We start from the raw sequence: 27,206 nt of genomic DNA, 5'->3' as shown, positions 1-27,206 counted from the left end.
TTCTGGCATGGGGTTGAAACTTTGACCAGTGGCTATTGAAAAGGAGTGTAACCTGTGCTGGAGTGGACTGCATTATTGTAGGCAACTTCTGCAAAAGGGAGTCAGTCTGCCCAATTGGACTGCTGGAAATTAATAAAACATCTTAAATATTGCTCAAGTACTGAGTTCATTTTTTCAGCCCCCCCATTTCCTTGTGGATGATGGCTAGATGTCAGTCCCTGAGTGGTCCCTAAGAGGGATAAAAATTCCTTCCAAAATGCAGATTTAAATTGCACTCCCCTATCAGAGGTGATGCGTTGGGGTGCCCCATGCAATCTGTAAATGTGCTGGACGAAAAATTTTGCTAAGGGTTTTGTGGTGGGAATCTTTTGGCAAGGGATAAAGTGCACCTGTTTGGAAAACAAGTCCGTGACCGTCCAGACAACAGTATTCCCATTGCTTTCTGGCAATTCCACTATAAAGTCCATGGCTATTTCTCTCCAGGGGGCTGAGGGACTTGCCACTGTTTGTAATAGTCCTGGCAATTTCCCTTGCAACCTCTTTGCAGTTGCACATTTTGGGCAGCTGGCCATGTAGCTTTCTATGTCCTTTTTTATGGATGGCCACCAAAATTGCCGTTTAATTAAGTGTAAAGTTTTCACAAATCCAAAATGCCCTGCTGATTTTGTGTCATGGCAAAGCTGCATGAATGTGACTCTTTGGGTTGTTGGTATATATACCTTTTCCCCTACCCAAGGCAACCTGTCTCTCATTGTGCACACATTTTTGTTTTTCTGGAACCATTCATCTGTTTCCAGTTTGGCTGCCCAGTTGTAGTTTTAATTTAGCATGGGTTCTGGTGGTTACTGGTGCTGCCAGTTGTGACTCTGCCATCATTGGTTTAGAGTCTGTGGCTTGCAAGATAGTGCATCTGCCAGGAAGTTCTTTTTCCCTGGCAAATGTTTGAGCTTAAATTGGAACTGGTGAAAATGCTGGGACCAGCAGGCTTGTTTGGGATTGAGCTTCCTGGGCGCTTTCAGGGCTTCCAAATTTTTGTGATCAGTCCACACCTGGAAGGGGATTTTGTTGCCTTCCAGGAACTGTCGCCATGTGAGTAATGACCAATGTATCCCGTATGCCTCTTTCTCCCATACGGGCCAGCGCTGTTCTCTTTTCTGTGAGTTTCTTGGATGTATATGCACAGGGTTGGAATACCCCTTCATCATTTTCTTATAATAGAACAGCCTCCACTGCCACATCACTTGCATCCACCTGTATTATGAAGGGCTTATCCATGTCTGGGTGCCTCAGTACTGGTTCGGCAGAAAAAAGTCTCTTTAATCTCTCAAATGCTGCTTGGCACTCCATTGTCCATGTTAGTGGCTGGCTAGGTTTTACTGAGGATGCTCCCTTCGTTTTTAGTAAGTTAGTGAGGGGCAGTGCTATGTGGACAAATGAGGGGATGAATTGGCGGTAAAAGTTTGCAAAGCCCAGGAAACTTTGTAGTTGCTTTCTTGTGCGAGGTGGTGCCCAATCTAATACTGCTCTGACCTTCTCAGGGTCCATTTCAATGCCCTGTGGGGATATGCGATAACCTAGGTAGTCTATCCTTTCCTGGTGGAATTCGCATTTCGAGAGTTTGGCATATAGGTGGGCGGCTCGCAGTTTCTTTAAAACCGCTCTGACTAGGTTGACATGTTCCTCTTTTGTTTCGGTGAAGATAAGAATGTCGTCTAAGTAAACAAGGACACCCTTAAACAGGTGCTCCCTTAGAACGTCATTGATTAATTGCATAAATACTGCGGGGCCTCCTTGTAATCCAAATGGCAAGACTTTGAATTGGTAGCACCCCATGGGGCAGTTAAATGCGGTCTTCCATTCATCCCTTTCTTTAATTCTCATGCGATAGTAAGCTTCCCTTAGGTCTAGTTTAGAAAAAATTTTCCCTTTCGAGAGGTGTGACAGCATGTCTTTCATGAGGGGCAGAGGGTATAGGTTGCTTTCTCTGATTGTATTCAGGGCCCTACAGTCCATGCATAAGCGTAAAGAGCCATCCTTCTTCTCTCTAAAGAGGACTGGGGCAGCCACTTTAGGCTTGGCTTGCTCAATGAACCCCCTTTCTAGGTTTTTTTTAATGAATCTTTCCATTTCCTCCTTCTCCTTTGGGCTCATGGAGTATAATCTGGGCTTTGGGAGTTTTGCCCCAGGCTTGAATTCAATGGTACAGTCTGTGGGTCGGTGGGGGGGAAGCCCATCCACCCTCTCCTCACTGAAAACTTTAGCAAGTTTCTCTGTATTCCTCTGGTATTTTTGGTGGTCCCTTTTCCTCCCCCATGGATGCTTTTTCTGTTCTTGGTTCTTGTAGTCCCCTTTGGGGTTTTAAGTCCATAGGGTCCCCCTTCGGGAATTTGATTTCTGCTGTCCTTCAATTCACCCAGGGGTTCCATTTTTTTAACCACTCCATCCCTAGGATCATCGGGCATTTCATGCCTGGGGTTACTACAAAAGTTATGTCCTCCTCATGTTTGCCCAGGGAGAGGTGTAAAGTGGCTAGGGTAGCTGGCACCCCCCCCCCGCTATGGATCCATCTAACTGGCCAAATGAGATTGGTTGTTCCAGTCTCCTCGATGGAATGCCCAGATTCCCCCCTAATGTCGGGCTAATGAGGCAGCGGGTGCAGCCAGAGTCTATTAAGGCTTTCACCTTCATGGCTTCGGTCATGCGGGGAATTAATATAGTTACTGTCTTGAGGATGGGTGCGATGCGTCCACTTACCAGGGGTTTGCCCTCCAAGCTGTAATCTGAGGCATCCACCGGCCCTGCGGTGTAGGCTGGAGTTCTTTCCCCCTGATGAGCGGAGGTGGGGGGGTTCCACAACCTCCATCATTCTCATGGCAGTTTCTTTTGGCTTAGCTGGAGACTTTCCAGATTTGCTGATTGGGGATCTGTCTGGGTTGTGCTGGGGGTTTTTCTATAGAGGCATTCTACAGCTCGATGCCCTTCTCTTCTGCATTTGAAACACCCCATTTGCTTCTTGGCTGTAGCCAATGGTTTCATTGGTTCGTGTGTCAACTCAGGTGGGGGGCGGCTCCATTGTTTTCCTCAGCAGTGTCTCTTCAATATGTCGATCTCTGCTTCCTCTGCCAAGACGTACCATTCCTCAAGTTGGTGTGGGTCCCCTCGGGGCAGGCAAGCATCATATAGGTCATAATTTAGTCTGTCTTTGAAATGGCTAAGGAGGATGTCTTCTGGCCAGTTCAGTTTGCTGGCAATGGCCCGGAATTCTTGCGTATATTCGGCCACCGGGCGTTTGCCTTGCCTCATCATTTTTATCCTTTCGCGGGCTTTGCGATCAGCCAGGGGGTCTTCAAATCACCTTCTTAGAGAGGACATGAAGTGGTTGAAGTCGTTGAGGTCTGGGGCATTGGAGTCGTGCAAATTCACCACCCAATCTGCGGCCGGTCCGTCCAGGGCAGATTGCACGATCCAGATGCGGGCTTTGTCTCTGGGGATGTCCCGCCTGTATTCCTTCATGTAGCTGAGGACTTGGGTTAGGAAAAACCCCAAGCGTGTTGGCTCCCCTTTGAATTTCACATCCAGCGGCAGACGTCTTGCAATGGATCGGTGCCTTCGTTGTTGGTGGTAGTGTCTTCCATCCAGATCGCCATCTTTGGTTCGGCAGGGGGTGGGGACTACTGGATCAGAAGATGTCCCCAGGGCTGCAGGTTCCACTTCCCCCTCGGTGTCTCTCCCTTTGCGGTTCCAGGAGCTGGGGCGGCCGTAGGGCTCAGGATTCTCCTCTCCTAGGGAGCTGAGAGTTCTCTTCATCAGGTTGATAGCTTTCTCTAGGATCCAGTCTGAGTACGGTGCCCAGCTCCCTTCCTCTTCGCTGGCATGCAGGGATTTCTCCATCTCCTGCTTCCATTCTGGTTGCTTGGCCCCCCGTCTCAGGGTCACCTTTCTTGATTTCTTTTCCCACTCGCCTTTCTTTCCAATGTCCATTGACCAGCGAGGCTTGTGGTCTTGTGTCTCCACCACCTCTTCTCCTGAGGAATCTGACCTCTCAGATCCTGACATCTGGCAGGGTTTCAGTCAGTCAGAAACTCTCCTTTCTGGGGAGTTTTCTCCCTTCCTTGCTCCATTGTCTGACATGGTAATTTTTGCAAAATCCCCTGGCAAGGATCTCCCTTCCAGGTGGATTAATTTTGCAAGTCCTGTCTAATGTAAGGACCCACCCCACTTTGCATCTTAAGAAGACAGAACTCTTGGAATAATTCTTCCAACAGGCATCTTTATTAAGAAAAACTGGTTGCAGGCATTCTAGACAGGACTTGGGGTCCACGTTCTCCCATTCAAGGTTTTAAGGGGTTCCCCAGTAGCCCCACCCCATCACCCCCTTCTTCCAGCAACAGTTCCAGGCATTACATTCCCACCCCCTTTCTCTCACTGCCGACAGGAGGTAGACTTCATAGAGGAGTACATGAAAGGTAATAGCCCCATTGTTATGGTTAGTCCTTTTGGTGGTATCCACATCCAGTCTCTTTGAAGTGTACTGAAGGAAGTGAGGGCCATAAAGCCCCTTTGTTCACCCCCTTCCCTTCATCGTATGATAGAATCCAGAGAAGGCAGAAATGGGGTTTTCCATAGTTGATAACTAGAGATGAAATATAATTGGATTCTGACACCTTCTGAGGATTACACTGACTGCTTAAAGCAGTTGAAGGCACAATATAAGACTCTTCTAAAAGAAAAGAAAAGGGTGGCTCTGAAGGAGTCTTGGCACAGACTAATTGCATCAGTTAGGACAAAAAATTCATCCCTTTTTTGGTACATCACCAGAGGATTGGGGAATCCCCCCTATCTCCAACTAATCAGGTACCGATTCATGCCTGGGAAGAATATTTTAGAGAGCTATATGCAGACCCCAACTATGTAACTAATGAGAACCAAATTAATTTGGATCAAACCCCTTACTGGCCCCCTGTTACACCAGGTGAGATATCCCGATTAATTGGAGCCCTCAAGGCTAATAAGGCACCTGGTGCTGACAATGTCCTGCCAGAAATAATAAAAAATAATCCCAGTTGGTGGACTCCACTTTTAGCATCTCTGTTTACATTTATAGATAGAACGGGCCATATGCCAAGAGATTGGGGATTAGCAATTATCATACCAATCTATAAAAAGGTAGTAGAAATGACCCAGGCAATTATAGACCATTAGTCTTCTGAGTGTTATTAATAAAATGTATGCCAAACACCTAAATTATAAACTTCAGGACTGGCTAATTTCGGGGGGATAATTAAAGATGAAAAAGCCGGTTTTAGAGAAGGAAAATCAACTGTGGATCATATCTTGGTACTTCACCATCTAGTACAAAAATACACATATAAAAAAAAATCCTCTCTGTTTGTAATAATAATAATAATAATAATAATAATAATAATAATAATAATAATAATAATAATAGTAAAGTTGGAAGGGACCTTGGAGGTCATCTAGTCCAACCCCCTGCTCGGGCAGGAAACCCTACACCATTTCGGACAAATGGCTGTCCAGTCTCTTCTTAAAAACTTCCAGTGTTGGAGCATTTACTGCTTCTGGAGGCAAGCTGTTCCACTGATTAATTGTTCTCACTGTCAGGAAGTTTCTCCTTAGTTCTAGGTTGCTTCTCTCCTTGATTAGTTTCCACCCATTGCTTCTTGTCCTGCCTTCAGGTGCTTTGGAAATAGCTTGATTCCCTCTTCTTTATGGCAGCCCCTGAGATATTGGAATACTGCTATCATGTCCCCCCTTGTCCTTCTCTTCGTTAAACTAGACATACCCAATTTTAGCAACCGTTCCTTATATGTTTTAGCCTCCAGTCCCCTAATCATCTTTTTTGCTCTTCTCTGTACTCTTTCTAGAGTCTCAACATCTTTTTTACATCGTGGTGACCAAAACTGGATGCAGTATTCCAAGTGTGGCCTTACCAAGGCATTAAAGAGTGGTATTAATACTTCACGTGATCTTGATTCTATCCCTCTGTTAATGCAGCCTAGCACTGTGTTGGCCTTTTTGGCAGCTGCAGCACACTGATTTAAAAATTTTAAATTTTAAAATCCTTGATTTTAAGCAGGCCTTCCACTCAATATCTAGGAACACTCTATGGGAGAAATTAAAAGTCACTACTATCGATAAACGCCTCCTTTTCCTCATACAAAAATTGTACGCCAATTCCACCTTGAAAGTGACTTTAACCGGCTCAGTAAGGGTACAAAAAGGGGTACGGCAGGGTTGCATCCTGTCCCCCTCCCTTTTTAACTTCTATATCAACCCCTTGATCGATCTCTTACAGAACTCTGATCTGCATCCGCCCAACCTAGCACATTGCAAGATCCTGATTCTTCTATATGCCAACGAGGCGGTCATTATTTCACAAACTCCTGTAGGACTGAAGAGAGCAATTAGGGCAACACTTGGCTATTGCAGACAGAACAAGTTGGTCCTTAACTTTGATAAATCAAAAATTTTTGGTTTTGCTAAAAGACCCAGCCAATACTCCTGGAAAATAGAAGGACATAGTTTGGAACAGGTTAGAACATTTAGATACCTTGGGGTGGTTTTCCACTCGCAAGAGACATGGAAGGCACACCTGGATCATAGATTGCAAGCAACCAATAGGTCCTTAAATGCAATTAAACATTACTTTTACACAGGCAGAGGTACCTGCTGCCTTAAAACTTTTCGAGGCCAAAACATTGGTGCAAATTCTATATGGGGCACAAACAGAAATCCTTACAAAGAAAAACGTGTTAGAAACCATACAAACCAAATTCCTGTGAGCCATCTTGCACCCAAAGGAACTCCAAATGCCCAATTAAGAATTGAGACTGGCATGCCTCAACTTCAGGTAAGAGCCTGGAAGATGATGATGATCATTCACTAGCTTAAAATGCCTTTCTTTCCAGAAGGACTGTCCCCGTTAATGCTGACTGACAACTTCCCCTCCACCTGGAAGCAGGCGATAGATCATAAACTGGGCTCTTATGGGCTCTCATCAGTATTCTCAATGTCCCTAGGCTTTGACCAAGCAAAGCGAGTAGTATTCAATAGAATGAAGGACATGGAGTTCCAAGAAGAACTAAATAGGTTGCCTCGCCACAGTAGGGATAGAATCAAACAGGGTGTGTGGGAATCGGTAAGATATCTGAATGATATCTTTCCAAAATATTCTTTTCAAAACAAAGAAAACAAAAAAACCAAAACAAAACAAAGCCAGATTTAACATTCTTCCCTCAGCACTCCTGCAGGACAGGTATAAGAAAACACCAATAACAGAACGGGTATGTGTATGTGGTAAAGGAAAAGTAAAAAATATCGCACATGTTTTATTGTATTGTGAGTTATACCGAGTTTATAGATCAGCATATATTCTCCCCTTATTAGAGAGATTGCCAGGGAGGGCAGACAATTTTTATGTAAGCTTTCTCCTCTCGGACTCAAACCCTTCTATCACGCATGCAATGGCAAAATACTGTGTTGCTGCAATGTCCACAAGAAAAAAATTGGTTACAGATTTATAGCCATCAACTTGTGCCAAATTTTTGGAGATATCTCTAATAATTTTTGGAACATTATATTTACTCACACGCTTATCGGTTTTCCACCCACATAAACTAGGGAGTGACCCTAACATTTTGAGAACATGTATTTTCTTAACAGGGATGTTATTATTTACTATTAATGTCAGTACTATTTTTTTAATATATTGTAAAAAGTGATATCTATTGCTGGTCTATGACCATAATAAAGTTATTATTATTAGGAAATGTCCTGCCCACGCAGATTGGATACTTTACTTTCCATGTGAGACAAGCAGAAGTTTACTCAATGAACAGATCAAGAAAGATTACTTTATTTCACAGGTATCCTCAATCAATGACTCATGGTTACAGCTGAGGTTCATCTGGAATGCAATGGTAATCTGGATCCATTTCATAGGTTAAAAGTTAATGGCTTTCTCCATCCTGCGTACAAATCACATGTTTTGGCATGGAGCTTCCAAGCCACGTGGCTGGGACCCATGTGGAGAGATGATACAATGGCACGAAGCCAGGAAGTACAGTCATAAACTTTGAAACTCCTCCCACTTAACTAGATAAGCTATAACATTAACTAACAGCTAAAACTACATTACCCATAAGCCATCTCTTAAGGAAAGCTTTTAACCCTTTAAATGCTAAATGTTCTAACATACAGTTCTTAAGCTAACTGGCTGATCCAGCACACTCCCTGCTTGGAAATATAAATTTCCACTATTAATTAACTAAAATAAGCAAAAAAACATAGCATTAAAGCATGCAATTTCCATTACTAACTATTAACTAGACTAGGCAAAAACACGGTATCAAAACATGTATAACTATAAGGTAAATACAAAACATGCATAACTATAACTGAGATAAACAAGGTGTTACATCAAACAATGCAATTATGAGGTAAACACAATATACATAGTTTGAGGATCAATGTTCCAGTTCGGTCTTCTTCAGCAACGGGACCAAGTTGGTGATCAGTCTGGTGTAAAGCCATTTTGTGAGAGTCTGCGAGTCGCAACCCAACTCTTGTGGCTTCACAATCTGGTCTTCAACTTGGCGAACTAGTCCATCAGAACTGGGTAGAGCCCAATGCACAAGTCTCATGAGCCAATAGTTCTGGTATGCACCCTTGTCTCTCAGCAAGACAAGGTCTCCTTCCTGTAGGAAAAATTGGAACCAAAGGAATTTCTGGATCAGAAAAACTGGAACCCAAAAATTCTCAGGAACAAAGGAAGCTGGAACCACGGGATTCCCAGGAACAGTAGAAGCTGGAACCACAGGATTCTCAGGAACAGAAGAAGCTGGAACCACAGGATACTCAGGAACAGAAGAAGTTGGAACCACAGGATTCTCAGGAACAGAAGAGACTGGAACCACAGGACAAGCATTGATGATGGCTGCTACTTTTGTCATGAGGGCAGTGAGGATCTCATGTGAGGGTATGGGTGTCTTTGTTGACACAGAGTCCATGATTTTGCAGAGTATGCCAATCATGCGCTCCCATGCTTCTCTCATGTGGGGTGCATGGGGAGGATAATTTTTGGCCTTCAGGTATTTGTCAATTATTGGGTCATGACAAATGCCTTCAATAGTCTGTAAGTCCTTGCAGGCTCCTACAAAGCTAGTTCCTGGGATGTTAAAACAAGTGATGAGGATGATTACTGCTACGCCCAATACACGGGCTCTCCATTTGGAGGAGCGTTTGGAGTGGGCTGGTTCTAGGCAATGGCTAGAAGGTGGTTTCTGTCTCTTTGCCCGTTGTGGAAGCAGATGGTCTGGACGGTCATTTTCTCATCCTATCTGAGAAATTTGCTGGGTGCCTGATGTTGAACGTTGGCATCTTGATCTGGAGCTAGAGGCATATAGCGTTTTGGTCCTTGAGGCATTGGGCTGTCTGGATAAGCCAACAACTCAGGACCTTTTAGCCAGATCAATTCTGCCAACTATGATGCAAGGGTGGACTGCTTAGCTTGGTCCACAAGGTTCTGATCTGTTGGCACATGTTGCCATTGCTCAGGGTTTGAAGATGTTTCAATCTTTTCTACTCTATTGCTCACATAGATGTAGAAGCATCTGCTTTGGTTGAAGATGTAGCTTGACACCACCTTGCTGTTTGTGTAGAAAGTAGTGGATTGTAGCTCAAGGCATATTGTCTTTGTTGTCAGGTTGGTGAGTTTTATGACCAATATGGTGCCACAGAGTTCTAACCTTGGTACAATGTGACCTCGTTGTGTTGTTAGTTTAGCCTTCCCAGTGACAAAAATGATGTAAACGTGGCTCTCCCCGCTGTAGACTCTGATGTATCCTATGACTGCAATCACCTTCATTGACGCATCTGAGAAGGCGTACAATTCTTTCTTTTGTACGGTGGCAGGTGAGCTGGAGACATACGTGCATTGCACGTTTATACTTTGGAGACAACTTAAGAGTGTACTCCACATCTCCCAGTCTTGCTTCTGTTCTGGCAGACACAGCCCGTCCCAGTCTGTGGTGCTCTGAGAGAATGTGCGTAGCTGCAGAATTTTTTTGTCCTCTATTGACAAGGCTAAATCATTGTGATTTTTGCCGGTCTGGAACACTGTTGCTTCCAAAACGGGTTTGGTTGTCACAAGTGTGGAGTGTTCTTGGCATAGTTTTAGGTGAGGTGCTCTCCCATTACTAAGTATGGTAGTCACTGAGACGTTCACTTGGGTTGGGGCTTGCAACTTATTGATACAGACCGATCTTCTGATGGCCCATCTGAGTTCCGTCTTAAAGGCAGTTGGGGAGCTTGTTGGGCCTCTGAACATTCCGCGGTAGGCAAACGTGACAGGGCGTCTACTCTCAATGGAGCCAAGATTTCGGCTTCAGGTTTAGGAACCGTAAGGCAATTGGGGGGAGCTGGTCGACACAGAACATTCCTGGGGTGACCAATCTAGGATTTAGGAACCGTGAACTCCCATCTAATGGCTGGATGCGGAGTCCAGTGACTTTCCTCCCCTCTGTGGTACAGAGCATGTTGTGAAAGACATTTCTTTGCTTGGGAGTTCATTGGGGGATGGTGGGTCACTACACACTAATGTGCAGTTGACCTTGATGGGCGCCTCTGGGCGCTCTTTGGAGCCATGCTGGGGCTCCTTGGTTGAAGGAGGAGTAGAAGCTGCTTGTTATAGCTGTTCAGAGTCTAGATGCAGGTCTCCTGGGTGCTTGTCATTCTTACTTGGGTGACACTTCCCCTTAGCTGAGCAAGCTTTGGCCGTTTGTTTCAGAGACTCACAGCATTCGGAGCAGACCTTGTACTCTCCTAAGTCCAACTTTCTTTCCCAGGGTGTTGGAGGATCCAATGGTGATGTGCAGGAATTACCATCAGGATGGGTTGGTGCAGTGTTGAGGTCATCAGGAGCGTGATCAGTGGCTTCTTATTGATTCTCATAGGCATTGTTTCCAAGGGCAGGGAAACGTGGCACAGACAGCTGGCATTTTTCTTCAGCATGCTGCCTGCTGAGGGTAACTTCCAGTGGTGTAGACGAGGGGCCTTGTGGGTTTGGTCTGAATTCCTCTGCCTTTACGTTAAGCTGAGGAGGCCTGACTTCTTGTGTGCTTACTTGTCAGGGGGGTTCTCGTCGTTCAGATGGTATGTTGCCAGCTCCCTGGCCAGTTGGCACATCTGGTTGTTGAGATTCTCCTTCCTGTCTACTTGGTCTTGGGGAACTTGTGGGTGACCGCGGCGCTCCTACCTGCTCATGTTGTGGCACTGTCTGGTCATCCATGTGGGTCTTGACGCGGCTAATAAACTTTTTCTGTAAAGCTGCTAGTCTTGCGGCTGCTTCTGCTGCTTTCTGTTCGAGCCATGAAAACTCAAAGCTGGCTTTTGGCTCTGCTGCCTCCCGTTCGTGCCGTAGAGACACGAGCATGGCCTGAGCCTTCACCTCTGCTGCATGCATAGCTGCTTCGGCTATTTCCTCTTTTTGCAGTCGCTCTGCCTCAGCCATTTTCTCCTTTTGCAGTTGCTCTGCCTCGGCCATTTCCTCCTTTTGCAGCTGCTCTGCCTTTGCCACACATAGAGCTGCGGTTGTCCTTGCGTCATCTAATCGTGCTTGTGTAAGCTAGGCGGCTAGCTACTCTGCCCTGGAAACTCGGGACAAATGGCTGTGCTGAGAAGATGTTTTAGGTGAATGGGAGATGCCTGAGACATGAGAGTTGTGATGGAAGGACGAGGCTGCCATGACTAGGGAAGACTCAGAAGATTTCCTAGCTATTTTTGATGAATTCAGTGAACTGAACTTTGCTCTTTGGCCACCAGGAGGAACAGTATCTGGCTAGGCACTTCAGGGAAATTCCTTCCTTGGCTGCCAGGGTACACTGTCTGCATGGTTAGAGACTTCAGGGAGGTTCACCCTTTCACCACTAGGGGGCACTCTATCTGGGTAGGCACTTCAGGGAAATTGTTGTGATTCCGTGCCAGCCTGTGCTTGCAACAGCTGAGTCTGAGGAATCTGAGGAGGAGGTAGAGGAGGCATTTGAAGGGCCATCAGGGGCAGAGGGAGGCTCTGATGAATTACAGGACTCACAGTTTGATGCAGAGCCTGGGCCCTCCAGTTGTGTTCCTGATGAAGCTCAGCTGTGTGAGGAGCATGAGTCAGACCCGGAAGACTCACACCTCATGGACTTGCTCTTTAAGTGTTTTGGGTTGCCTACCCCTGGGCTATATGCTAAATTAGAGAAATGCCAGTTCTACCAGACGACTATTTAGTTCCTGGGTCACCGCATTTCTCCTGAGGGCATCACCATGGACCTGAGTAAGGTGGAGTCTTTGCAACCACCACGTCGTGTGAAGGATGTCCAGTGATTTCTTGGGTTCGCCACTATTATCGGACTTTCATCCCCGGATTTGCTACCATGACAGCTCCCCTTACTCGGCTCCTACAGAAAAAGACTCGGTTTCAGTGGGACGCTTCAGAATAACGGGCTTTCCAGGCTTTGAAGGAAGCCTTCATGAAGGAGCCCATCCTGAAGCATCCTGACCCACAACAGCCATTTGTTGTGGAGACGGATGCCTCTGACATTGCCATTGGGGCGGTGTTACTCCAGGCGACGATGCCCGGCGGTGCCCTCTTCCCTTGCACGTACTATTCACGGAAATTGAATCCAGTGGAGTGCAACTATACCATCTGGGAGAAGGAGCTATTGGCCATTAAAGTGGCGTTCGAGACCTGTAGGCATCATCTGGAAGGGGCGCGGCATCAAATCGAGGTCCGGACGGACCATAAGAATTTAGAAAGCCTGCAGACAGCTCGGAAATTGAACCAATGCCAGATCCGATGGTCTCTCTTCTTTGCAAGGTTCACATTCCGGGAGACGTACATACTGAGTGGTCACAATCAAAGAGCGGATGCTCTGTCCAGGAAGCCTGAATATTCCCGAGCAGAAGACAAGCTTCTGCCCAGGACAGTGCTCCTTATTGAGTCTTTTGCTGTGGTGAGGGAGCCAATAGATGTACGGGCACAGATTCGGGAGGCCCAGCAGCAGGATGGGTGGGTGCCTGCATCAACTCCTGCCAGAAACGGGCTGTGAACTAGGCCCCTCTATTAGACATGACCTTATCAGGAAGACCATGCAGATGGAATACCTGCTGGATGAACATGCGAGCGGTGGCGCGAGCAGACGGTAAGCCACGGCATGGAATGAAATGCACCATCTTGCTCAACATATCAACCACCACGAATACCGTCGTGAATCCAGAAGTCGGGGGTAAGTCCATCAAAAATCCATGGGCACCACCCCTCAGGGTCTTTTGCGTGTCAGCAAGGGCTGCAGTAGTCTGGGTGGGGCCCCTGTCACTGACTTGGCTTGCCTACAGGAAATACACAATGAGACATAGGTCTGAACATTGTGTCGGATTTGGGGCCACCAGAAGGTACGGGATACCAAATTCAGGGTCTTGAACAGGCCAAAATGCCCCGCTGCTGGATTATCGTGACACTGGCTGAGGATGAGTCCTCTGAGCGGGCCTCCAGGCACATAGAGCCAATCACGATAGTGGAGGACTCCATCGACGACTGTCCATGGTGAATTGGGCCCCACCTCCTCCTTTCGCTGAGCCACCCAATCAGCAGCAGAACAATTGGGTAGACTATCTGGCAGTGGCTGAGTTTGCATTCAATAACTCCCAGCACACCTCCACGCAGATGATACCGTTCTTAGCCAATGTGGGCTATCACCCTTGGTTTTTCCCTAGTTCCCCAATAGATGCACCAGAACCACCAGCAAACAACTACCTGGCAGAGTTACAGGCGATCCATCGATTGGTGCAACGACAGTTGGAAAAGACCAAGGCTGACTACAAATGGTTTGCTGATTGGTCAAGGCAGGATACGCCTCCACTATTGGTGGGAGATTGGGTATGGCTGTCCACCAGGAACCTACCATCAACCCGGCCAACTAAGAAATTAGACCACCGATATGTCGGACCATTCCCAATCGAGGCTGTCATCAATCCGGTCGCCTATCACTTAACTCTGCCATATTCCATGCAGGTACATCCGGTCTTTCACCATTCTCTGTTGGTCCCTGAGCAACCGGCATGTCCACTCCACCGAGCCGAACCGCCCCCACCAGAACAACGTGATGGAGACAGTGCCCCCGAGTATGAGGTTGCCAGCATTAAGGACACCCGTTGAGTGAAAGGACGCTTCCAGTACCTGATTGAATGGAAAGGCTACAGACCGGAGAAGTTCACCTGGGAGGATGCGTCTACCATTCATGCTTCTGCCTTGGTGATCGCCTTTCATGAACAATTCCCATCCCGACCGCATCCGAATCGGCAGACCTGGGGGAAGGGCCCTGTGGTGCGGGATAGTGTTGTGATTCCGTGCCAGCCTGTGCTCGCAACAGCTGAGTCTGAGGAATCTGAGGAGGAGGTGGAGGAGGCATTTGAAGGGCCATCAGGGGCAGAGGGAGGCTCTGATGAATTACAGGACTCACAGTTTGATGCAGAGCCTGGGCCCTCCAGTTGTGTTCCTGATGAAGCTCAGCTGTGTGAGGAGCATGAGTCAGATCCAGAAGACCCACACCTCATGGACTCTCATCTGTTTGCATCATATTTCCTTTGGACTTGAGTTTTGCTGTTTGTGTTTTGGACTATTTGACAGGTTTGTCAACCATATTAAAAGAGTTTTGTTTTGTTGTAAAGTCTCCAGCCTATTGCATCAGCAGGGGTTTGGTCCTTGTGCTTTTAACAAGGACGGCAATAGGCTGGGATAGAACAGAAAGTCCCTCCTTGGACACCAGCAGGTGCTTGTGCATAAGTAAATGTAAGCCTGTTATTTGCAGATCAGACACCGGGATACTCTGTCTGTCAGTAAAGGCACCACTGGCGGGTGCTGCTTGTGTGCATGGGTACTTCAGTGAAGTTCACCCTTTGACCACTAGAGGGCTCTCTCTGTGCGTGATTAAAGGCTTCCGTGAAATTCCTTCTTTAACCAGTAGTGGGCGTTCTCTATACATGGGCAGAAGCAAGCTTGCTGTTTCAGGTCGCTACTACTCAGTATTGCTTCTAGATATCGCTTAGAGCAGACATGTCAAACACAAGGCCCGGGGGCCAGATGCAGTCCGCAAAGTGGTTTCATGTGGCCCGGGAAACCATCCTGGAAACAGTGAGGGAACGGCCCCCGCTGCCTTGGCCCTAACCCAGGCCAGGTGGGAGCCAATGTACAATTTTGTGGTGGCCATCTTGGCACTTGCCCCGGTGGACCATGCCTTGGCACTTGCCCTGGTCCCACCCCTTTCTGCCAGAGACTCTCAGATCTGTCCCACTCCTGCCCAGGCCCCCACAGGCACCCTTGACGTGAATGATGTAGAACTGGCCATGCCCACCCAGTAGGCCACACCCACTCCATCCACGCCCACCCAGTAGGCTGCACCCACTCTGGCCACACCTACCCGGCCCCCCAAGGGCAACCACAATGCTGATGTGGCCCTCAGTGAAATTGAGTTTGACACCCCTGGCTTAGAGAGAAGTCAGCCAAATTCTGTTTTCTTAGAACCACAAGCTGTAGCCGGCCTGGAGATTACTGAGGCACTGACTGGCTTCTAGTAAATATCCACCTGGGTTGTGAGCCTTGTGATAATAACGGATTATTTTGCTGCCATGTTTTTCCTTAATTTGCACTGAGTAGGTTTTCCATATACAGCTTAGCTCAGGCTATATTTGCTGACAAGTTGAATTCAGGCTTTGTTTGCAGATTTGCCACCAGAGGGTGCTTGCTGCATGGGTGGTGACTTCAAAGAAGTTCCCTCTTTCACCACTAGGGAGTGCTGTTTGCGTGGGTAGGTGCAAGCCTGCTATTTGCAGATCAGCTACTGGGGTGGGGGGTGCTGCTCCTAGACTTCATTTGGAAACGAAGGGTCTGCTTCTCCAGCAGGGTTATAAGGCTGAAAGCTATTTTGCTGACAACTTGAATTTAGGCATTGTGTGCAGATTGGCCACCAGAGGGTGCTACTGCATTTGCCTATAGTGGGATAGGTTTTGTCTTTGAATCAAATGCTTCTCTCATTGTCCGCATCCTTTTTTACTCCAAAGGGAGGGAAGACTGGGTTACATTTCAGCCTTTTACACACCAGTTGCCTGGTTACCATGTTAATTAATGGTTTGATTATTCTTTTGTCTTCGAGCTGAGGAGCCTGTGAGAGGAGAATGCTTGCTTTGAAGAACGATGCTGAGTTTTGTAAGCAGGTGCGGTAGGGAAGCTGCCTGCTCTGAAAAGTCTTTTAAACAAAGGCAATGGAGATTTGTGAAAACTGCGCTTGCAGCAGATTACTATGGTACAGGCGAACACAGCATTTGTATCAAACGAGGGAAACAGACTGAGCAACAAGCAAAACTTGGTTGCAGGAAATAAAACTTTTGCAGCCTATCATGCAAACAGTTAAAAGCTGCATTCCATTCATTCCGACCAAACGCTTGGCCTCAGAGGCTTGCTTTATTAGCATTTCACAGGCAGGGCTGGTAAGCGTTTCCTACAGCACATATATCTCTTTTCCTTGCTTTTCCAAGCAAACGGAATTGGCATGAAAACAAAGACCCTGACTAGTTGAGACAAAGAAACAGGCTTTTGAAAACAATTCTCTTAGTGCTAGCAGTTTTGTTCACAAGCAGCCTGAAATGCTGATCTCCTTCAACACACATACCTTTCCATTGATTTTAGCAACACAGACATTAATCTTTTTTCCTCTTTTACTCAGCAAGGGAGAGACACACAATATTTCTTTACTAGCTTTAATATTCCACTTTGCTTGCTAGCAGAGATGAAGATTAATTATTGTTTTTACTTGCAAGGGTGCAACTGCTTTCACTTCATTTAAGCAGGGCATAGAGAATTTTCATAACTTTTACTGTCCTGCCCATGCAGATTGGATGCTTTACTTTCCACGTGAGACAAGCAGAAGTTTACTCAATGAACAGATCAAGAAAGATTTCTTTATGAGCTTCCGTTGGGGAGCGGCGTTGATGGCAGCTACTTTGTAGCTGTCCTCCTGGGACGGCGTCAGATCTGCGGAGCACAGCGAACATCAGCTGGCCCGCGGTTTGGAATCCCCTTCCCGGGCAAAGGGAAGGGATAGAGATTGCAAGAATAGAGGTGGAACCTCTTAGCCCCCTCTGGATTTTTCTTTTGAGGGGGCAGAAGGAGCGTTCCCTCGGAGTTCCTGCTTTCTCCGCCTCCCCGCTGTTTTTGTCTCTTCAGAGACAAAAGGAAATGCCGCTACCATCTCCGCGTTTAAGGTGTTCTGGTGAGTAATATTTAAAGCGGACAGAGCAGTTTAAAGGATTTCTTTTTTAGTTTAGTATTTTATTTTAATTCTTTTCTAGTTGACTTTGATTCTTTTCCCTTGTTTCTTTTTTGTCGGCACGGAGAGTGAAAGTAAGATGGCGTTCCGAAAGTACTTTGTTCTTTTGTTCTTTACTTTTTTTTCCCGGAAAGAAAATATGGACTTAAATGAATCTGCAACACATTCATCAATGGCAGATCTTCAGGCAGTCTTCTCCAGGCTCCTGGTTAAGGGAGATGGCAAAGTTCCTGACTTGGAATGTTAACGGCCTTAACTCCCCTCAGAAAAGAAAGAAAATCTTTTATTATTTAAAGCAACATAACAATGATATTATCTGCTTGCAGGAAACTCATATTTTACTTAAAGATCAAAAATATTTAGCTAATGCTCGTTTGGGATCTCATTTTGTATCTCCTGCCCCTGGGAAAAAAGGGGGAGTGGTTATTTATTTTAAGCAAAATCTACCAGTTTGTCTGGTAGAATCAGATCCTCCAGGAAGATATGTAATGATTGAACTTGGATTATATGGTAAGAAAATACTTGTAGTGGGACTGTACGGTTGTGCATCAGCTTATACATAAGGACCAATCGGGTTTTATAACTGGCAGGTACATGAAAAATAATGTTAGACAAATTATTAATATATTAGAATATTTAGATAAGAACAACCAAGTCCCTGCAGGGCTGATATTTTTAGATGCTGAGAAAGCTTTTGATCAACTGAACTGGCATTTTATGTTAAGAGCAATTGAGGAGATGAATTTTGGAGAAAAAATATTACAAGCTCTTACTGCTATATCTCAAAAACTAACGGCACAACTTATTGTTAATGGGGGTTTGTCAGAGGTTTTTACAATAGAAAAAGGTACTAGAAAGGGATGTCCTTTGTCACCGTTGCTGTTTGTTTTAACATTGGAAATTTTGTTGATTAAAATCCGAGAGTCGCAGGAAATAAGAGGAATAGAAGTTAACAAAAAAGAATATAAGTTAAGAGCTTTTGCAGATGACTTGGTTGTTACTTTGTCTCAACCTACTTATTCTGTAGTGAAGTTATTACAGCTGATATATCAATATGGATTAGTTTCGGGTTTCAAAATTAATAATAATAAGACTAAAATATTATCTAAAATATGACTACTTGTGATAAACAGATTTTGGCTAATTTGACTGGTTTTGAAATTGTTGATAAGATAAAATATCTGGGGGTTATTTTATCTGTTTCTAATGTAAAATTGTTTAAGAATAACTATGAAAGGCTGTGGGTCAGGGTACAAAAAGATTTGAAAAATTGGGAGAAGTTACAGCTATCTCTCATGGGAAGAATTGCAGTGATTAAAATGAATGTCCTGCCAAAATTTCTCTTTTTATTTCAAATGTTACCTATTTTAAAGAATGAGGTTAATTTAAACGAATGGCAGAAAGGCATTAATAAATTTATTTGGGCAGGGAAAAAACCAAGGGTAAAGTTTAAAATTATGCAGGACTTCCGTGAGAGAGGTGGACTCAAGGTACCGAATTTGAAATTATATTATGACGCTGTGGTCTTAACATTAATTAGTGATTGGGTAATGGGATGGTCAAAATTGGCAGTTAAAATCTTTGGAAGACCTAGCACATGAAAATATTACCTATTCTTGGTTTCAATATAGACAATTAGTAGATAGATGGAAGATGGACCGTAATTTAGGTCTGCTTAGAGAAGATGAAAATCTTTTTAAGCAAGTAAAGGATCAAAGACAAACTCACATTAAGAGAATTTATGGAGTGTTAGTGGAACTGGATTCAGAATCAGAATTAATTAAAGACTGTATGATTAAATGGGCGCAGAATTTTGGTGAACCAGTTCTACTGGATACCTGGGAAACTATCTGGGTGAGAAATGTTAAATTTACACAAGCCCAGAACTTAAGGGAGAATTTTTATAAAATGTTTTACAGATGGCACCTTGATCCACAAAAGATGTCTTTTATGTATCCTGACTTACAGCCTAAATGTTGGAGATGTGGCTGCCTGGACGCCACTTATTATCATATTTGGTGGTCGTGTAAAAATATAAAAGCTTTTTGGATTAAGATATGGTGGAACATTCAGAGAATTTTTAGAAAGAGGGTAAAATTTACTCCACAATTGTTTTTGCTTGGTATTGTTATTGATTGTCATGCTAAGGAGGTTATATTGATGCTGAATCTGATTACAGCCGCAAGGCTGTTAGTAGGTCAATACTGGAAGAAGGAATCTTTGCCTACTTTGCAAGAGTGGTTTTTTAAAGTATCTTACTTGGCAGAAATGGCAAAGATTTCGGCTTTCTTAAAACAGCAAACGCAAGAGAAATTTTTTGCTGTATGGGAAAAATGGATAAATTTCATACAATTTAAACTGGATTTGAAAAAATATCATTTAGCTTTTTTATAACTTGTATAAAAACTCTACTTTTTCTTTTTTTTTCTTTGTTTTTCTTTTTTAAATACTTTCTCTTTTTAAGGATTATAACTCTTTTTTCATATATATTTTATTTTTAATTATCTTATAATTTTGTTAATTTTTTTTAATTAAGCCTATATTCTGCTCTGGGAAGCTCCGGGGGGGGAGGGAGGGGGTGGTTTGGGAGGGGTTGGGGGAGGGTTGTATTGTTTTTTTTTGTTATTGTTTTTTTTCTGTCTCTGTAAAAGTTTTTAAAAAATTTTCAATAAAAAAAAAAGAAAGATTTCTTTATTTCACAGATATCCTCAGTCAATGACTCACGGTTACAGCTGAGGTTCATCCGGAATGCAATGGTAATCTGGATCCATTTCAAAGGTAAAAAGTTAATGGCTTTCTCCATCCTGCGTATAAATCCATGTGGAGAGATGATACAATGGCACAAAGCCAGGAAGTACAGTCATAAACTTTGAAACTCCTCCCACTTAACTAGATAAGCTATAACATTAACTAACAACTAAAACTACATTACCCATAAGCCATCTCTTAAGGAAACAGAATTTAACCTTTAAATGCTAAATGTTCTAACATACAGTTCTTAAGCTAACTGGCTGGTCCAGCACAGGATAGAAAGATATTTTGATCAGGGAATTAATAAACATGCTGGGAAGACCGTTTTCCAAATTGACAAGGCATAGCTGTTTTAGAATTGCTTTGGTACTTTTACTGTAATACAAAATCCTGAGAGTAGGAATGTAGGTAGGACTGAGATTCAAATTTCTGTAATTCAAATTTGAATTGAGATTCAAATTTCAGGCAATTAATGAACATGTGCCTGTTCATTAATATTAAGATCTTAATGAGGATTAAGTGCAAATACTTGAAAGCAGATGTGAGGAAGGGCAGTGGGTATGGAAAAATAACTGGAGACTGAATTTTCTACATCATATAAAAGTTGCCAGTCTGTTTTTATGATAAGGCACCCTCTTCAAGTTGCAGTTTTTGTGACAGATGTTGAGAATCAAATTGCACTTGCAACACATTGAAAGCTTGGAATTCTCCTAGTACTTACAAACAGGCTAAGCTTCCACAGTTGGAAGCTATATTTAAACCCCAAAGCTCTCTGTTTCATTATTGCAAATCTTCCTCTGTACTATTAGCAATTAGTGGAAAGAAGAAAAAGTGATATTCAAAGTTCTATAATAAAACACCATTTGTTTAGTCAAACGCATTATGTGAAATAAAAAATATGGAAGCAATTTTCAGCTCAAAATTATTGTCCTTGAAGTGGCTAGTACTGACATTAATTTGCAAGTTAATTATTTTAATATATATCAGGGAGGTTGGGAATATGAATATTTTCTTCAAAATACTATCAATATAATTCTAGTATTTTCATATTTTATTAACTTTAATTGGGATACATGAGTGAATAAGGACATTATAGAAAGGAAAAGAAATAGAAGGCTCAGAGATAAACAAATGGAGGAGTTGCTATCTTCTACAGATAGCAAATAGGCCTTCTCAATGCTATGTTTGCATCTCTGTGCGCATCAAAACATATTTTCTGAAACTGAATCCAAAGTGCTGCACAAGCTTCATGTTTACCTCTTCACTTCTTCTATTTCATTTATCTCTATTTTCTCTCTTCTATTTTCCCCTTGTTAATTCCTAGCCTAGATGGTACATATGCATGTATGTGCATCTTCTCTTCCAAGGTAAGAGTGTATTTTAGGAACTAGACTATGCTTGGTAGAACTTGCAGATTACTGTAGTATATTTGCTTTTCTAAAATGCTGTTGGATTATTTACTATTTTTGCTGGTAGCAGACTAAGTCTAGTACCCCGCTGGAAGCAATTCTTTTCATCAAACAAAAATAGTCGTTATGGGGGAGTCTGAATGAAGGGATTGCCTTATAGCAAGAATAAGGGACAGATGGAACAGAATCAGCAGGTCCTGTAATATAGTCACATGATCTAAAGGAAGATGATGCTTATCTGAGACAGCCAGCTGCTCTAACAAAGAGTTAAATCAAGCATACCTTGATTTAAGAATGCATCTCCTTTCATGTCCCATATTTATTTTATTTAATTATCCAATTTCTATACTGCCCCTCACCAGCTGGTTTATAATAAAACCATAAAAACATAATTAAAAGTAATATTAAAACAGAATTTTTAAAGTTAAACATTACAAAAGTTACTCCTAGGGTTGTATACCACTCTTACAGCCCCATGTTAGTTGGCAAAGCCAACTAACATTCTTCCCAAAAGAGGAGGGGTTCACCTCACCACTGGAAACAAGATGTTCCATAGGGCAGGAGTAACAGCAGAGAAGGCTCTCTTCCTAGACGCTACCAGTGGAAATTATTTAACCAATGGGGTTCGCACCAACTCCCTGGTTGATTAGATGGGACAGGTTGATGACGGTTCCTCATATGTTTAATTTTCAGATATTAGGCATTTGGGTCTTATAAGCAATTAAAAATGATGCGAGATCGAATTTGGATTGGTCACCGGGACCAGAAATTTACTCTTCTGAGCTTTCAGACTCATGCTGGAGCCCATTTTCAGGGAATTTCTTCTACTGGAATATGTGCTTTGGGCTATTCAATTAAAAATGACTCTATAATTACATATATTATTTGGTCAATTTCTCCATAGAAATATTAGCATTTCTTGTAATAATTTTAATTAAGTAGATTAAACAATGAAATAGTAATCTGCATGGGCTAATCCAGAGTCTAATCCATTTTCTTCATGTAGACATTCTGTGTTGTGAAATCATCACTAGGTTTCTGTTGTATTGATCCATGGACTTAATTTAACATTTGGATTATTTACTATTTTGCTTCTGCTTGATCTTTTACGGACCTGTGCTTCTAAATTCTAATTTAGAATTTCTGTGTCTTTCCATGTTCTGGTTAGCTATCAGTTGTGTTATCTTTGGCTGAAGATTTCTTCATACTATAGCAAAAATGCCTTGTGTTTGGGTGTTGGCTGAGAGCTATAATCACACAATAATTGGAACCAAGAACATCTGCTAAATTTGATGAGAGAAACAGATTGCTATCAAAAAGAGCCACTGAATTTAAGCAATTAATTCTGCAAACTGTTACCATAAGCACAGGAACAATAAAGCACCAGCACAGGGATGTCAAACTTGCAATGTCACGTGATGTGTTGCGATGTATGGTGACTTTTTTTCCATTGCTGGCAATGGGGTGGGTGCAGTTTCACCATGACGCATCCGGCCTGTGGGCCGGCAGTTTGACACCCCTGCACTAGCACAAAGCATAAGGAAGGGAATAGTTAATTAAGGTAATATTATCTACCTTGGTAATAACTGCAGAATTATAGACTGCCAGAATCTATAAACTACCAGACAATATGTAGGAAAATGGCAAATAAAGTCAACAGGGAAATGGGACCCCTGAAGTGGCTCTATCCATTCTGAGATAAGATACAATTCCTCTGAAGGGCTCAGCACCTTTGGATAAACTGGTACCAAGAGAAAGTCTTTGTGCATAGGAAAGAGGAAAATGGGTGTTTTTTCAGACACTAGGAGAAAAAAAGTATATCATATGTTCTTGGAAGCTGAGACCTCTTATTATCTGATTGGAAAAAAATCCATTATAATTCAACTCCTATTGTTAGAATCCCATTGCACATATTATACAAAAATTAGGGCATGAAACTTTGGTGCTGCTACTGCATGGGCATCACATCCATCCCTTGTGGTCACCAGCCATCATTCTTCCTGGACAGTAGAACTAGTTTATTTCAGGGAGGCAAGGAGAAGTCTGCTATGGCACAACTGAAAGCACATAGTTTCTGATACAGTAGTGGAGCTCCATGAGGCTTGTGGATAATCCATTTTCCCATTTATTCTTTCGAACCTTTGCCTTGTTCTGCCCTTTGCTATCTGACCTTGGAGCTTTCCCCAAGGCAGTATATCTATGATCGCTATATTACAGTTGGAAAAGGCCATTTGGCCATCACATTAAACCTGTTAACTGTTGGCCAACCCTTTGCTCTTAATCCTAGTCTGTTTCACAATCCTTGCAAACAGTCCAAGTTGATTTATTCTGAAGAAATAGACTCCTATCTTACTCCATTTTCCAGCCTTCAGGCATATTTTTTTTCCTAGCCTCTTCTTCAATCAGAGACTCTATGCTGGAACTTACAACCATGGTCTGGCTGCATAACTACAGTGTCATGTTGTAATCATGGTTTACAGTGGTATTTAAAACATGGGAAGAATTATGCTTGATTTTTGGGGAGGACAAAATGTGCAGGAATACTGAAAATATAGGGAATGATTATAGCTTGCAGGGCAGGGGACCATAAATGATTTTTTACATTATTCTGTTAGTGGGTTAGAGAAAACACTGATGAACTCATGATGCTTCCTGTCTTTTGTCTATGTTCCACAGTGACCAGTGGTGAAGATAATGGCCAAGCAGACTTGGAAATGAAAAGTCTGGAAAAGAAATTATGATAGGAAAATGCCCTGGATGATTCATAATAATGGAATTAAGAGATTTAAGAGAATTGTGCTTAATAATAAAAAAAGGACTGTATAAATCATTAAGTACTGATAAGCAGGTTATTTTCTCGTTATACCAAATTGCAATAACACAGGAAAAAAATAGCTTTAGACATAAAAGAGATAAAGCAGGGATCTTAAAAGTCTCTCTAAGTTCAATGCCAATAGTCTTAATGAAAAAGCTTATAAAGGCTGAAGTCCAAAATATCTTGAGGATGCAGATTACAAAAGGCTGAATTAGAGAACAGCGACTAAACTGAAGGCAGAAGTTTCAAAGTTCATCTCATTAATTGCTGTTGTAAAGTCATCACTTTACTATTACTCTGAATCCTTGAAAAGCACTACAATATTTTGCATTCTTGTCAAGCCTCTTAATACCTCATAACACCAGATGTTGTGAATAGTCATCTTTTCTAGACAGAATTATCTTCCTGCTTCCTCCCGTCCAATGTTCATTATATTCAGCAAAACCTTTTACAATATTTACAATTCAGAATACTTGACTAGAACTAAATTCAGTTTGTTAAAGTCAGTATGGTGATGTTTTAAATGGTCTCCTTTACTAAAAGGGTACAGCAGAGGATGAGATGGTTAGATAGTGTCATTGATGCAGAGAACACAAGTGTGGGCAAGCTCCAGGAGACAATGGAGGACAGTGGGTTCTGGCATGCTGTGGTCCATGAGGGTTGAGAAGAGTCGGACATGACTTAGTGACTGAACAACAAATTGTCTTTTGATAAAGTATTTTATTTATTTGAACATAGAAATAAAGCAGAGCTTTGTAGCAGCCAGAAATCCTGCCCATTATGTATTTTTTTCCCTCAAGGTTTGAATCCTGAGCCTCTTCTTCCCACCTTTTTTTGAGCTAGTGACTATTTGGCTGTTCATTTCCCTGCCTTGAGGATTTATGCCATCAATTCCTTTTGTTTGCAAAATGGCATAAGTCATAAATTGCCACCTCATGTTTCCATCAGTTGCAATAAACTTTTTTGGAAGTAGCAATTAGCTGACTTGTATGATTTCAGAAATTAAGAAATAGCAAACCACTTCTTAATTTTTGAAGGCAGACAAGTCAGCCAATTGTTACTGCCTGTTGAACAGACAATCAAGGCTGACAAAAAATATAAGTTTTAAAAAAAAAATCCCACACAGGTGTATCTATGAAGTCACCAGGAATAAAGCCCAAATTGAATGACTGTCAAGATTCTGACTGACAAACCCAATAAAGTAAGCATAGCGGAGACGCTCCAATCTCTAATGCAAAACTTTATTGAGCAAATCATTTTGGCACAGATGAAAAGAAAATCAGCTCTGGCTATTTGGCACCAAAGCAGTATATTAAAAGTATAGAAACTCCCTTTCCCCCTGACAGTGCAGGTCACATTACCCAATTAGGTGTCAGACAATTATTATGAGAAAAAGCCTTCACTTCTTAGTAAACAATATCTTGCATGACATTGGTTCTCAGGCTCAGCAGCTCACTACCTGCAAGGCACATTCCACTCTTTCCCTCTTCCCCCAGTCTGTAGGCAAGCCAATAAACAGAAATGGCTGAAATAGCATGAGACTTCTTTGAGCTTGATAATGACATTTTATTGCCTTCTGTTATGGTTGCCATGTTATGCAAAAGATACCATTTCTTAAAATATTATCTCTGCATCACAAACATAAACAGGTAGTACTCAATTACAATCATTTGTTTAGTGATGTTTGAAATTATAATGGTGCTTAAAAAGTGATTTATGACTTTTTTCATAAACCATTGCAGCATCCTCATAGTCATGTGAACCAAATTCAATGCTTGGCAACTGGCATGTATTTATATAATTGCAAAGTCTCGTGGTCATGTGATCACCTTTTACAAGCTTCTAACAAGCGAAGTGATGGTGAAGCAGATTTACCTCATAACCATGTTACTAATTTAACAACTGCAGTGATTCACTTAACTGTGGCAAGAAATGGGCAAAATTCACTTAACTGTTTTGCTTACAATGGAAATTTTGGGCTCAATTGAGGTCATAAATTGAGGATTACCTGTAATGTATATCTTGCAGGCCAACTTCTTCAGTTGATAGTGTCAGGACCCACTTCTACCCACATCTTAAGAAAGCAGAACTCTTGGAAACGATTTCTTCCAACGGGAACTTTTATTAAGAGTAGTTGATAGCAGGCATAATAGACAGGATCTGAGGGATTCCCTTAGTGATCGATATTTTAAAGCGTCTCTAAGCAAACCCCACCCCACAGTTCATCCGGGTGGTTCAGACCGGCAAATCCCCAGGTGTTAAATCCATCAATGGGAAAGGAAAGATAACATCAGTCCGGTTCTGTTTGTGCACGATCATTCCACAGCTCTGGAGGTTTGTATCTCTCCCCCCTCCCCTTTCCTAGCTGCCTGGTAGGGAGAAATTCAGAGGGGTGTGTGAGAAGTAAGTCTTCATCCTGGTTCATCCAAGCCAGGAATAAATAGGCAACATGGAGACTGCTTTGGGAAGAAGGTTACAGTTTATTGAAGAAGCAGAAAGATGGTCCTTGCAGGAAGGAGCAAAGGAGAGGAAAAGGCTGAGCACATGGGGTAGTAGTTTTTATACCCCCTCTAGCCTTTTGTTTGGAATAGTTTCCTGTTCCTGTGGCATGAACCTTGAGGCTGTTTCTGAGTGTTTGTCTAGGCCTTGATATCTGTGGTTTAATCCTATTATCATATCCTGCTTCCCAGGTGATGGGGCTAATGACTCCTAGAGTTTGGGTGGGGTATGCAGATCTTCTCTTTTGTCTTCTTGATTGCTCTGGCTCCAACTTTCTGATGGTTTTACATCTGCATTTGTATGGGGCTAAAGTCTTGCTTGGGACAGAGAGATAGATTTGGGGCCAGG

At 42.9% G+C, this 27,206-nt stretch overlaps 1 protein-coding gene across 6 annotated transcripts in view; it reads left to right on the top strand.

The window, feature by feature from the left end:
- The window catches only part of TBK1 (TANK binding kinase 1), a 192,797-nt gene extending 168,423 nt beyond the window's left edge, over positions 1 to 24,374 (top strand). For 3 of the 6 annotated variants that reach the window (XR_005556528.1, XR_005556523.1, XR_005556527.1), the window contains 2 exons: positions 20,087 to 20,162; positions 21,460 to 24,374. The gene's annotated coding sequence lies outside the window, so the exon portion shown is untranslated. The remainder of the gene's footprint in view (positions 1 to 20,086; positions 20,163 to 21,459) is intronic. The other 3 variants (XR_005556526.1, XR_005556524.1, XR_005556525.1) reach the window with 3 other exon arrangements.
- Positions 24,375 to 27,206: the final 2,832 nt, after the last annotated feature.

The sequence above is a fragment of the Crotalus tigris genome, unplaced genomic scaffold (assembly GCF_016545835.1).
Source record: "Crotalus tigris isolate CLP2741 ecotype Arizona unplaced genomic scaffold, ASM1654583v1 scf7180000017775.1145084777:2100578, whole genome shotgun sequence".
NCBI classification, from domain to species: Eukaryota; Metazoa; Chordata; class Lepidosauria; order Squamata; family Viperidae; genus Crotalus; species Crotalus tigris.
Note: the sequence above shows the minus strand (reverse complement) of the source record. Positions and strands in the feature narration are given on the sequence as shown.